Raw genomic sequence first — 15,272 nt, 5'->3', positions numbered from 1 at the left:
GTGCTTGTAATTGTGGTTTCTTACCACTACGTAGGACTGCATGTTCATTGCCTTGCCTGTAGCAAAGGCCTGTAACAAGGCCTGTTTTGAGCAGGCTGTCAGCACTGATGGGCTAAAATGTCAGCTAACCTGAAAATGACACCTCTTCACCAGTGTATTTTGCAGAAAAATCCTTCAGAGCAAGGGCACTGGCTCTTTCAGTGTGTTTTAATTTTTATAATTTCCCCCCATATGCTAGAAGTTTTATCTATCTTGATTTTGCTCTCAAAGCACCCACAAAGATTGATAATCAGCGACTGAAAGCTCAAAACCCCATACATCCCTTATCAATCCTCCAGATATGTCTGCATGAAGATTCAGATGTGTGCCAGGCTGGATGACTTTGTCATGGAGGTCATCCTCAGCAGGGATTAAGTTTGTATATCTCCACTTGAAATTCTAACTGGTGATCCAAGTATTCTTATCTCAACTTGGAACATACGTAGAAGCTATAACATTATTAATTTGTTGAACTTTTAAACATTCTTCTTTGTTCTTGGAGTTTCATCAAATCTGCTTTGTGGCTCAAATTTTTGCTTCAAGTTTTAAAAATGAGCAGCAGGAAGCCTTTATATTTTACTTATAAAGGTAACATTAAGATGGCCAACATATATTAGGGCTTTGGTTAATTTTTAAAATTAACCAAAATGTTGATTGTTTGAATGGACCCTGTTATTTGAATGGAATCTTCTAGGGATCCCCAGGATATAAAACAGATCAGAAGAGAATTGTTCTGGTTAGAGAAGGAGGCCCAGAGCACCCTGGGCTAGGTTTCTGCTCTTTTTCCTCCTACCCCACCCCTGTAGCAAGCAACATTCTTGAACTCCACCGAACACAACTTTAGAACCAGTGAATTTAAGATGACACAAAAGCCAGGCACGGTGACTCATGCCTATAATCCCAGCACTTTGGGAGTCCAAGCGGGGCAGATCACTTGAGGTCAGAAGTTGTAGGCCAGCCTGGCCAACATGCAAAAACCCTGTCTTCTAAAAATACAAAAATTAGCCAGGCGTGGTGGCATATGCCTGTAATCCCAGCTTCTCTGGAGGCTGAAGCAGGAGAATCCCTTGAACCCAGGAGGCAGAGGTTGTAGTGAGTGGAAATCGCACCACTGCACTCCAGCCTGGGTGACAGAGTGAAACTTTGTCTTAAAAAAAAAAAAAAAAAGACCCAAAAGAACATTTAATTGTGTCACCATGAAGACCATAAAAATGGTCATTCATCCAGGGTTCACTCTGTAGTGTCATTACCTCAACTGCACTCTTCACTCCTGACAAATTATGCTACCAATAGTATGTTTATTCTTCTGAAAAATTCTCACTCCACACGTGCTGGGAATTTAAGATAGAAAAGTAGAGCCTGCATCGTATTCTAGATAAACATAAAGTATCCTGTCAACAATATAAATGATTCTTGTGAGAAATGGAAACTTTCACTTGAAATACTGTTTTGCCTAAACTCTTAACATTTCAGTCATTTAGTGTAAATCCATAGTCAGTACACAGAACAGGTGACAGATCTGAGTTAGGAAATGTTAACATAGCACTTTGAATGCCACCAGGAGCTCAATGATTTATAACCTTTGTTTATCTTCAGGAGCCTCCCCCACAAACACTATTGGTTAATGATGCTATTGCTACTCCTGCCCAGATGGTGCAATGTGGCTATGGAACTTGTTATAGGGAGATATAGTAGGTGCTCAATACATATTCAACTTATCACAGGCATGCGATAGGTCAGAAATTAGGTTTGGCTCTCACCCTTTGATCCTCTTTAAGAGACATGCTCTTTTCATGTCACCTACAAATAAAAAGTAGCCAGTGTTGCCTGCTGTTAATTGGATTTGGAATCATAAACTGTCATGTAAAAACATTTATTTAAAATAATTGTATAAGAATATACCAAGATATATAATTAATTAAATTTAGCAAAGGGTAACCTCTATGTTGTGAGGGGGGCTATAGGTTAAAAGGGTATGCAAGGTTACTCACTAGATGAGAGAAGAACATATTAGAACATATTTAACTTTTATAGCATCTTACAATTTTTCTATTTTTGTATCTTTCGTAATATACATGTTATTGTAGCATCACAAGTACATATTAATAATTTATGAGCCCATACATTTATGTTTGAAAGATTTTACTAATAGTCTATGAGTACCACTTCATGTGGCTCTCACTGCACAAAAATGAGTTCCCCATTTTATTGCTCAGTAGTTTAGATGAATAAAGAGCCAAAGAGAGTGTCAGAGGGATAGAATGAAGACTGGCACCCAAGAGGCCTGTGTTTAAATCCCGGCTTGACCAGTTGCCACCCTGGTCATCTAGGACAAGTTTGCATCTCTGAATATCAATTTCCTCATCCATGAAAATGGGATAATAATGTCATTATTTTGCATTGGGTAATTTATTTACAGTGTATACTGGAGTATTTGACACAATAAATAGTATCTATTATCATTTGTGAAATTCACTATTCAAGTTGTCCTCCAATTTGTCACATTTTCAGCTGTCAGCAAAACACGGTTACGTTAAAAACATAAATAATGTCTAGTCCCTTGGGATGAAAAAAGGTCCAGATTTTCTCATTCTTTTCAATTCTTTAGCTGTGAAGGCTACATACTGCACTTATTAATCTGTGTATTGAGGGAGGAGGACCCTTGATTCTTGTCTTTGATAAGCTCTGCTCAGCCATGGCTGGATTAATGCATGTCCACATCCACATTACAGGATTCAGTAAGAAAAGAAAGTCAGTTCACACTATGTGGTTAAAGATAATGGAAATGTGCTTATTAGAAGTCTTCCAGAGAGAAAATTTCTTAATTACTTGCTTTTGATCAAAATGAAGGTAAACAGAAGCAATTCTGAAGCAAGCCTTGTTATTGTGTTTTTCTGAAGGTAGTATGCAAGTCTGACAATTAGGAAGCAGTTTTCTGCAGTTCTTTCACATTTGTTTGAGTCTCACAGAGTTTGCAACCAAACTAATAAAGAAGGGAGCTGGCCGGGCGCGGTGGCTCACGCTTGTAATCCCAGCACTTTGGGAGGCCAAGGTGGGCGGATCACGAGGTCAGGAGATCGAGACCACGGTGAAACCCCATCTCTACTAAAAATACAAAAAAAAAAATTAGCCGGGCGTGGTGGCTGGCGCCTGTAGTCCCAGCTACTCAGAGAGGCTGAGGCAGGAGAATGGCGTGAACCCAGGAGGCGGAGCTTGCAGTGAGCCGAGATTGCGCCACTGCACTTCAGCCTGGGCGACAGAGCGAGACTCCGTCTCAAAAAAAAAAGAAGGGAGCCATCTCACATAGTTTTTAGAAGAAAGTGATATATAATTATGGCGTTTACCAACAACAAATCTCATCAGAGCAGCTTAATTTTTTTAAAAAAATGAGTTACTAGTCCAGTTAGTCAATAGACTGCGATAGACACAATGTGTGTGATTTCAGGAAAGCATTTGCAGGATATATCACGGCAATTTTATAGTCAACATGAGAAATGTGATCCTGACCATGCCAGGATTAGGTAGGTAAGATTGTAACCCAGTCCATATAGGACATGGAGTGATTAGGTTAGTAACGCTCTGAATGATTGTTTGCGGGGGATGGTTGATGGTGTAGTTTTTTGTGTGTGCAACAGGGAAATCCTAGTGATCCTATGGTTTTAGTGTTTAAAATATTCCTCAAATAACTACAGGTTTCAGAAAAACCTGGTTGCTTTAGAGAGAATGTAGCCATGGTAGAAAATGCAGTCAGACAATCTACACAAAAAGAAATCTAGACCTCCAGTTCCAAAATGGCTGCATAAAAGCAAACTAGCTTTACTCCCTGCAACAGAAAATTAAAAAGCAAATATACAGTGGCGAGATTATCACCAGCAGTATCCCAGAACTCATATATGAGAGGAGACAGTTCCTGGGACCATAGAGAAGTGGAACAACTTCCAGCACACAATAAGAGAATCAAACTTCCATATCTGAGACATCGCTCTCCACAATCTGTCTGGCACAGATTGTGAAAAATTTTCCCCAACTCACAGTTTCTACACTGGAAAGTGAGATTGAGTTTAACAACCAGCTTCCCTACCATCTTGGGTTTTCTGGAAAGAGACCTGTCCCTGCCTCAACCCACGGGAGGCATCAGGAGTTCTTGAAAGGAGCAATATCCCCGAGGACAAAGGGGGAAGGCCAATATCCCCAAGAAATATCCCCGAGGACAAAGGCAGCGCAGGCCAAAGGCAAAGGGGGAAGACAGGACTACCATCCCCAGCCCTGGAAACTCTGCTCTGTAACTCAGCCACAGGAGAAGCCAAATCAGAGTGGCTGTTCAGCAGCACCATACCGTAGATGGTTTTTTTCCATACATCCCTTGGGCATGAACCCTAGCCAGCCTTCTCACACTACTGGGATATCCCCTCTGAGACATCCGCCATTTGAGATGAGTGGCACTCTGATTGTTTACTACAATCAAGACAAACCTGGGCTTAAGGCAACATCTACTGCCAAGAAGGCAGTAACCTAGGGGAAAAGAAAGAAAACCAACAGATAAATTACAAAGAATCTCTAAGCAAACATATCCAATAAAAACCTAAACAAGCCAGACAGAGGACTGAAATAAAGAACAAATTATTCAGTAGAAAGACATATTTATGTACGTCCACAAGAAACAACAGCAAATGGGAAATTATGACCTCCTCATATGGAGAAAGCAAGGAACCAGTGACTGACCCCAATGAGACTGTGACATGCTAACTCTGACCAAGAATTCAAAATAGCAGTTTTAAGGAAACTCAGTGATCTCCAAGATAATGCAGAAAAGCAATTCAGAAATTTATCAGAGAGATTTAACATAGATTAAAATAATAAAAAGGATCTAAAATAAACAAACAGTGGTGGATCCAAACAATGGTGCTGAAACATGCTAAAAGGAAATGAACTATCAAGCCATGAAAAGGTAAGGAGGAACTTTAAAATGCATATTACTAAGTGAAAGAAGTCATTTTGAAAAGATTACATACTATATGATTCCAACTGTATGACATTCTGGAAAAGGCAAAATTGTAGAGAGAATGAAAAGATCAGTGGTTTCCAGGGATTAGGTTGGAGGGAGGGATGAGTAGGTGGGGCACAGAGGATTTTTAGGACAGTGACATTAATCTATGTGATGCTATAATGGTGGATACTTGTCATTGTACACTTACCCAAACTTTCAGAATGTACAACGCCAAGAGTGAAGCCTCTTGTAAGCTACGGACTTTGGTTGATAAGGATGTGTCAATGTAGGTTCGTTAACTGTAACAAATGTACCACTCTCGTGGAGGATGTTGGTAATGGGTGAGGCTATGCATATGGGGACAGGAAGTAGATGGGAACTTTCCATACCTTCTGTTCAATTTTGTTGTAAACCTAAAACTGCCCCAAAATTAAACTGTATTAAAAATCAAAATAAACAAAACAAGAGCTCCAAAGCTACATCATCACACAATCACTTTCTTTATAAGTATAGCAGTGGGTCAGATTCTTCCATAGTAATCAATTGATTAAAAATGTTTACTATGGTCAAGGCATGAGCAAAGACTGTTACCATGTTTCTAATTAGTAATGAAAGTCTTGAAGAGTGGTGGGTTGGTAAGTGTTTAACAACTAGCTCTTCAGGAAAAAAAAAACAATGTATGCATACAGATACCATAGAAATAAATAACCTCAAGTACATAGATAATAAATAATAATAAAACAAATAGGAAATTATGAGTTTAGAGTGGTTTTTTGCCTTTCTCAAAAATACTTTTAAGCTTTTAAAATGTTTTCTTCTGAAATAATTTTAGATTTACAGAGAGTTACAAGATGGTACAGAGTGTTTTCATATAACCCTCACCACCCAATTTCCTCTAACGTTAACTTATTACATAACAATGGTTATTTGTTAAAACTAGGAAATGAACATGAGTATAATATTGTTAAGTAATGCAAATACTGCATTTAGATTTCACCATTGTTTCCATTAGTATCTTTTTTCTATATTCCAGAATCCCATTCAGGATGCCATGTTGTATTTGATTATCATGCCTCCTTAGTTTCTTTTGATCCATCAAAGTTTCTGAGGCTTTTCTTTTTTTTTTCATGACCTTAGTTTTTAGTATAACTTATTAATTGTATGTGTATTTTTGAGTTGTTGGCTTTATAGGTTTATAATTTATTAAGGCAGTTACCCAAAGAGTGTGGTTTCATGGATTGATGTCATATGGATAGAAGTTACCAGGGATAAGCCCACAAGAATCTGTCATTGGTCTTTTCTCCTCAACAGTTTTACTAAAGACTTAGAAAAATCTATTGCTGTCATGAAAATCATATTAGCAAGTGATACAGATGGGGAAGTGTAACAAATATGTTGGATAATACTTCAGAACTGTGGGGACCACAACATGATAGGCAAATCTAACAGCGTAAAGTATTACAGGGATGAATGTATTACCCAACAATTGTGTGCCAAAAAAAACCCTCTATTGCTGAGCCTAGAAAGATGTGATTTAAATGAAGTGCATGCTAAAAACATGCTTAGGGCTTTAAGATTATTTATGTTCCTTTTGTGGACAGAATGGCTACCCAAGGGACTGGTAAGAGGTAACTTGAATGTCTGGGTTCCATTCAGGCTCATGATCTCTCCTCCATATGAGGGAGATAAAAATATTTTCAGGGGCATACTAATCCAAAATTAGGTAGCTAGTCTAAAATGGTATGTGATAAGAATTATCTAATTTTCAAGGAAGTGTCCAGAATCATAAATAGCTGTTGCTTAGGGAGGTATGAAGAAGGACCTGGAAAGGTGAGGCCAGGTAGAACTCTCTGCCAATGATCAGGTAGCCACAGAGGCTTTGTATTAGGTTTCTGTAACCAAGGGCAAGGGTGTTCCTTGAGGTTAGAAGGTACCCTCTGGGTTAGGTAATGGGTGATTGCAAGTAGAATATGTGCCCATGATGTCATTTTCTTGCCAAAAACCTATTTAGCTTGCTCTGCTTCCGTGGAAATACAATGCCTATCCAAAAATACCTGATAGTTGTGTCTGTATTGATCAACCAAATTCAGAGTATTATGGTGAATAATTCTGGATACCAAAACCGTGGCCATTTTAAAGGGAGGTAGGGTGAGTGATTAGAGACTGAAAACAATGCCATGTGATAAGCATGTGAAAAATTGAAGAATGCTTAGCTTAGCAAAGAGAAGATACAGGGGAAGTAAGATGGCCTTTCTGAGTATATGAAAAGCTGTGTCATGTGGAAGCACAATTAGACTCGGATAAATGAGTAGACACTACAGAAAAATAAATTTTAGCTCAAAATACAGAAGAGCTTTTAATTATTAGGGCTGTCCAAAAATGGATGAGGCTATCTCAGGCAGAAGTGTTCCAGTAGAAGAGAATAAACATTTGGTAGACATGCCGTCTGGATGATTGGTTTAGATCTGTGATATCATGACATGTATTTCTTTTCTTTTTTCTTTTTTTTTTTTGAGATGGAGTCTCGCTCTGTCGCCCAGGCTGGAGTGCAGTGGCGCAATCTCGGCTCACTGCAAGCTCCGCCTCCCGGGTTCACGCCATTCTCCTGCCTCAGCCTCTCCGAGTAGCTGGGACTACAGGCGCCCGCCACCACGCCCAGCTAATTTTTTGTATTTTTAGTAGAGACGGGGTTTCACCGTGCTCTCAATCTCCTGACCTCGTGATCCGCCCGCCTCGGCCTCCCAAAGTGCTGGGATTACAAGCGTGAGCCACCGCGCCCGGCCGCATGACATGTATTTCTAAATGTGACATAGTACCTAACTAGCTGGCTGCTAGCGGAATAATATTAGTATAACATAGATGTTATACTGGATGATTTTGGGCTCACATCAGCCCTTTAATGTTTTGCACTATTGAGCAGCCCTCACTGAATGTAACTTGCCCTCATGCTGCTGAAAACAGCCAGCCATATAGCACAATACAGTATCCCATGGCTGTTCTGTCCAGGTTCATCTTAGCTTAGTTTGACCAGGTATTTTGACTTGGATGTGCTTGTGCAGTTCTTCCCAATATTTGTGGTTTTTAAAAACTCAGTACTTAACCTTCTCACACTCTCTTCCATCAAATCAACTCCCCTCTTTCTTTCAAGGTTAAGTCTTATATTTACTTTATTATATCCATTTTTAAAGGCATTTAACCTTTTAAAAACCATGCTGGTATTTTTCTATTATCAGTGTTTTTGTTAATAGCCTTCTTACCAAGTTACATGTAGTTTCGGTAGTCTGTTTTTGTGTCTATTTTGCCCATTAGCCCAGGAAGTTTTAGTTTGTGATTTGGAAGAATAAATGATGACAGAACAGGATTGTCTGTATTGAATGAAGTGTTGGACTTAGAGCAATGGTTCCCAATTCTGATGACACATCATAATCACCAAGGGAACCTAAAAAACTTCAAGCCTGTAGGGCCCACTTCAGGACCTCCCAGGGGTGGGACCTGTAACATTGTGTTTTTAGCAAGTTCGTTTGCAGCCAGGCTGAAACTAGCTGTGAAGCTGTGATTTGGAATCAATAGACAGATGACCTCTAACTTCACAATTTTAAGAAGCTACCCACCTCCCCTGTCATCTATTACAATGAAACACACACTATCCTTGGAATAGTGAAGCAGCAAAACACGCATTTCAATGTCTACCTGGACAGCTGCCCCCACTGCACTGAATTTTACGTATCAAGCACAGTGTTAAAACCACAGACATTATGCAAGATAAACATCTCCAGTAAAATATCCTTCAAGTCACAAATGTCTTCATATCACTAAAATTTTAGCTCTCAAGAACATTGTGTTTATTGAGCAAATTTAAAAGGTGAGCCTGTCTTTCAGCTAGACCACCAGAAATTTAAACAGATTAAGAATATTCTGAAGTCAGGATGCAAATTGGCAATAGGACTCTAATTTGTGACTATTTTCATCCCAACCAACATGAGACATTTTGATATCATTGGAAATCTTTACTTGCAAGAGCTGTTATTAGAATAGGAAGGGTGGGGTGGTCAGGATGGAGATATGTTTACTCTGCAGCTGGTCATTAGCCTGGAACTTGCTCAAGTCGATTTTATGGCCATTAATTTCAATGCCCGCATTAGAAAATTTACTTCAAAGGCCATTTCCATGACATCTGCTCTCCTTTCAATCTTGTCTTCTCCCCTCAGTAAATGTAATTTCCACAGTGACTGCTTAACTGACAATTTTAAGCAGGCAAATCTTGAACTTTCCATATTAAATAGGAATCTAACTTTTTAGAAAGTTATCTATAGCGATGAAATGTTTTCTTAGTCTTTTGCTGAAGTATAAATAGGCAGCTGAGCTATGGGCCTACTGTCGTCGAATCTTGATAAGAGAAATGCCAAGAGGTTTGAAGAAGAAGAATAAGAAAAACCTGATATAAAGCTGTGCTTCAATACTTTCAGCAAATTATAGGATATTAATAACCCATCCCTGGTTGTCTCGTGTGCAGGAGGCTTATTGCAGCAGAACAGAGATTATGCCCTCCCTGGCGTACCTTGGGTGTCTGGCAAAACAAACTTAAAACAGGAAGCGTAACTCACAAATCAAAGATAAAAAATATTTCTTTTAACATTTCCTTGAAATTACTAGGTCTTTCAGCAACTGCTTTCACCTGCTAATGAGTTAAGATCTCATTAGAATGGCGAGTGATTCTGTAAGCCAGAAACCCTGCATTTTGCAGGCAGTGGTCTCAAAATTGTCACCACTTGCCTTGACTTCTTGGCCTTCTATAGGTCTTTACAACAAAGAGTGAAACCAGAATTGCATTTCTTCACTCCCTTTATACAATAATTTGACTACAAAATCATACTTCATTGGATAAATTTCTGTAGGTAAGCAGAAGATATTTGAAATATTAATAACATGGGAAAGGTAAAGGAGTGAAAGCAAGTCCTTTGTGGAAACTAGAATCCTTGCTACCCTCCATCCTAAGCAAGAGTGTGAGATAAAAGTGAGAATATTTACTGAGCCCTAAATTCTCTTAAATGAGCAAGAGTGAATTGAAACTTTCAGTGGTCTCCAGCCCACTTGAATGAGAGGCCTTAATCCAGAACAAGAAGAGTTACCGAAAATATAAGCACGAAATAAGAGGAGAGAAAGAATTAAGAAGGGAAAAGAGAAGAATAAAAGTATATGAGGATGGAGAGAGGACAGAATACTTCATACCTCATACACTATGTTTGATACGTTGTATACGGCAACATCTTAGAAATATCATTTGAAAATGACTTCATTTTCCCAGGAAATTAAATATTAAAACATCTTGTTCATTTTGCTACTCTATTGTGAGTTCCCTCTATTGTGATTAATCTTCTTCCAGTACTATCATACACCTGGCACATAGGAGACATTCAATAAACTGGAGGAGGGGGACGCAGCAGGATAATGTTTGCTTTTTTATTTTTAAACTCATTTCATTTTCTGAATAAGTATTATATTCACATTGTTATGAACTGAATTGTGTTGTCCCCCCTCCCTCCAAAATGCATATTTTGAATCCCTAATCCTCAATATGACTCTATTTGGAGATAGGGCTTCTGAGAAGGTAATTAAGGTTAAATGCGGTCATAAGAGTGGGGCCCTAATACGAAGGACCAGTGTCCTTATAAGAAGAGGAGACACGGGGAGTGCACGCATGCAGAGGAAAGATCATGTGAGGACACAGTGGGAAGGAGGCCATCTACAAGTCAGGAAGAGAGGCCTCACGAACCTAAGCCTGCTGTCACCTTTGTTTTGGACTTTCAGCCTCCAGAACTGTAAGAAGATAAATTTCTGTTAAGCCACTCAGTCTGTGGCATTTGGTTATGGCAGCCCGAGCTGACTAAAACAACACGGCCCTAAGATTAAAAGGTAACAGTGAAAAGTCTTTCTCCTTGCCTCTTTCTCAAATGATTATATCCTTCCCTACCTTTTAAACAGTAGGCAGCATATTAATGAATGACTTTCTGGTGGACCGTGACTAATGTGTCCATCAGTAATACAATGGAATATAATAGGCTGTAATAGAGTGATGTCCTTATGACCAGGAGACATGCAGGGCTTTGAACTATTACCCTTTTTTATTCTCACACTGTGGTAACTTTCTATTTTTGAATTTTTAAAAATAGTTTTAAAGATTTTTTTTCTCCATCAGTTATCAGCTATTACTGGGGCTATGAATGTGCTTCTCACTAGCATCTACCCCACTTATTGCTGATTACCAACTTTGTTAAAATTGTTTCTTTTTAAAAAATCTTTAAGTTCCAGGATACATGTTCAGGATGTGCAGGTTTGTTACATAGGTAAACATGTGCCATGGCAGTTTGCTGCACCTACCAACCCATCACCTGGATATTAAGCCTCAAATACGTTAGCTTTTTATCCTGATTCTCTTCCTCCTCCTTGCCCTGCGCCCCACAAAAGACCCTAGTGTGTGTTGTTCTCCTCTTTGTGTCCATTGTTCTCATTGTTCAGCTTCCACTTATAAGTGAGAGCATGCGGTGTTTGGTTTGCTGTTCTGTGTTAGTTTGCTGAGGATAATGGCTTCCACCTCCGTCCATGTCCTTGTAAAGGACATGATCTCATTCCTTTTTATAGCTGCATAGTATTCCATGGTATATATGTATCACTTTTCTTTATCCAGTCTATCATTGATGGGCATTTGGGTTGATTCCTAAAATTGTTTCTAAAGTAGAAGTCAGTAAGATCTAAGTGACAGCCAAGCTTTTCTGTATGAGGTAAGCACATGGGCTTTGATTTCTCTTTTACTGCTTCAGAAGTCATTTTTTTTTATTGTTTTCTAGTTTCTGGCTATGTTCTGGTAGTTGAGATTGCCAGAGATGTGATTTGCAGTTAGCATTTTGTATTCATAACTGACTGTTCCTCCTCTATAATTTCACAGTCTAAAATGTCCTGGCTTTGCCAGGAGGTCCATCAGTTTGCCTAGTAGCTTACAGTTAGGGACCTTGCATTGTTTGCCTTTGAAAGTTTCAAAAATGTCCACCTATTCTCAACCCATCAGTTTCATGTATCTGCCCAGAAGATTTGATATCCAAACAGAAAACTATTTGGAGCAATATACTTCATATTAAACAAGAAGCCCCCTTACTTATATGTGAGCTTTTCCATTACACATGCATGTGATGCTCTCTGGAAAGGTGTATGGTGGACAGTGCTCAGGCTGAGGGCTAAACTGTGAGAGCGCCTCTGAACCACTGCTTGCTAAGCATCCTCACTCTCATAGACTAAAACTAGACAAATGAAGACCACTCTCCATTATTCTCTCCCGGTCCAGAAAAGGAGCAGCAGCTTTCTTGCTCCTTAGTCTAAACCATACAATAAAATATAACCATTTCCCCGTATTTTTAGTCCATATGGGAGAATCAGCCAGGCCTGGATGTACCTTTAGTTCTTTTACATGAGTCTGGAGTCTGACAGATGTGAGTTCAAATCTTGATTCCAGCACTTACTGGCCACGTGACTGTATCGAAGTTTCTTAATGTCTCTACACCTTGCTTTTTTATATGTAAAATAGGAATATTCTTAGTATCTATCTCATAGGGCTGTTGTTAGGATTAAATGAGGTGATATATGTGAAGAACTTCTTGGAACCTTTTGGCATGAAGATCAATTTAGGAGATATTAACTATTTATGGGCTATTTTAAAAATTGAGATTTGGAATATATTTAAGTCCCTTAGAAAGAATGTATATCCATACAAATTAAATTACCTACATTATTTAATAGAAGAATGTCAGTGAGAAAATGGCATGCTCATTTTCCCCAGCAATTTTGCTATCAGGGCATAACTCTAATCTTTCATTGTGGAACTAGCTTGTGAGTCAAAAGGGATCCATAGATCATGGGATGCTCAATGTTGGAACACAACACTAATAGCTGATGGATAATTTGACTGATTAGAATGACCTATCACTTATCATCATCAATAAATCACAGCATGTGAAACCATACTGCATACCTTGAATATTATTGCTTCAACTCTCATTCTCCTCTCATAGCACAAAGCATTTTGCTTAACAACAGCCACATTCTTATTAAAGTGAGTCCACAGGAAATGTTTGAAAACGGTAGCCTAAGACCCGAATCACATGAAGGTTTGTTAAAATGCAGATTTCTGAGGCTGGGCTGGCTCTGAGAGTAGGAATTATTAAGACTGCAAATGATGACAAATATACACAATTATTGCCCTGAAATGTACAGAGGTAGGCTTTTTCGCCTCTTTCTTGAGTTTTCTGGTTTTTTTCTTGTGCATATTCTCCAAAAAGAAAGCAGTTAATCTAGAACAGTGATTTCAAACCCCAGCTCCCACCTGCTCTGTAATTGCACATTGGGAGTCTGATTTCAAAGGTGTGCAGTGAAGCTTGGATCATTCTAATGTTTCTCCAGAAATCACGATTCTGACAATCCTGATTTTATCAAAGCTCTATGAGTGCTAAATAGTTTTTCTGAATAGAAGACAAATACCTTTCTCTTGTTAATTCTTTTATTAAAAGATATATAACAGTATGTTTTATCCTACTCTAGCCTTACATGAAAACCTAACCCCAAGCCTGTATATGATATAGTATTTGACATTTTGAATAAATAATGGAACATCTGGAATCTTCAAAATCAACTTAGAAATTTCAGTTTTGCACAAATCTCTTAATACTCTAGGATCTGGATAAACAAATTACATTCCCTATGCTGAGTTAAATCAGATTAATGAAACATTATAAGTATCTCAGTGTAATACTCCAGATTTGATGTAATCTATGACCACCCCACCTCTGAGACATATAGCTTTAGAGAGGCACATTCCCCTTTGCCTCGGAGAAGCCATCTTCTTCCCACACTGTCATCCTCCGTGGCTATCACAACTGGCTCACTTATTTTTTAAGTTAAATTATTTGTCTTCCATGTAGTTGGAGGAAGTCAATTATCTTGAAAACTTCAGTGGCTTCTTGTTGGTTTTCTTCAAATGTGACACCCACATGAGGACAAAGAAAACTTCTCCAAAGGTCCTGATGAAGGTGGAGCAGTTTTCAAATTACCCAGGGCTCAGAACTCAACTTCTCAGTGGGGAGCAGATGTCCGTCCTGGGAGAGGAAACTCCAATATTCAACAAGTGTTATGAGTCCAAAGTCCCAGGACTCAAGGAATACACTTAGCACCTTGCCTGAAGTCATGTATGGGAAACAAACACTTACTTTAGTACCTGCAACATTATAGGATAAAGGTCATACTAACAGGTGATGAATATCATGCCTTAGGAACTCCAAGCAGACAACGATTTTCTGTACTTTGCTTTAGAGGCGAGAGCAGCATTGAAGCCTCAGGGAAAGTGACATACAGAAGACAACAGCTGCATTTTGGTTGGAGGTGATTTGAAGGTGTTTGTTATTTCATATGGTAGGGATGAGGGAAAATGGGTGGAGGGGAGGAAGGTCCACTTGTTTATTTTCCATCTCCTGTGGAGTATTTGACATCTGGAAGTTCCAATTAGCATTTTTAAAGTTGTGTTTCAGATCACCCTTATGATTTGCAATTGGCATTAATCTGAGATGCCCCAGATGATCTTTTACACTTTGGTTAAACATTGTGATGATGCCTTTATAACTACATCAAATAGCTGAACCACTGGCCAAATTTTGAAAAGCAGATCATCAATCCAGAAAGTGTGACACTGTGTTCACACACAACCAAGGATTGCAAATGATGCAACTTTAGCACCATATTCTTCATCTAAGACAACTTACCAGAATCCTTTGCGTAAATGAATAGTTAAGGTTCTTTTAATAATTCTCCAGTGATCCAATAGTGCACCTTCTCTAGCGACTATGCGCAGACATCAGTATCTACACAGAGTCTAATCAAGTTGTCCAACTGATATGCTGAGATCCCTGGAAAAAACCAGGAATTTTCAGAAAAGTATTAGTTACCTCTAGAAGTGTTATTTCTTCCACTTTCTTTCTCATGTTACCAAATAGTTTCGCATTAGCTCTAAAGGAGGTAATCTACTTACTCTATCAGTTCCCTTATCTATATTATCTGCGGCAAAATAATTCTGCTGACTTTGCTCTGAATAATTACCAAGAGCTCACTTAACACGGCCATAATTCTCTCCCCATCTGACTGAGGAATGTTCTTAAACTCCCTCAATCGTTCCAGCCCACATTCTTTCAGTATAGCAACAGCGCGTCTG

This window comes from Nomascus leucogenys, chromosome 12 (genome assembly GCF_006542625.1).
Source record: "Nomascus leucogenys isolate Asia chromosome 12, Asia_NLE_v1, whole genome shotgun sequence".
NCBI classification, from domain to species: Eukaryota; Metazoa; Chordata; class Mammalia; order Primates; family Hylobatidae; genus Nomascus; species Nomascus leucogenys.
The sequence above is the reverse complement of the archived record's forward strand: the minus strand, read 5'-3'. Positions refer to the sequence as shown.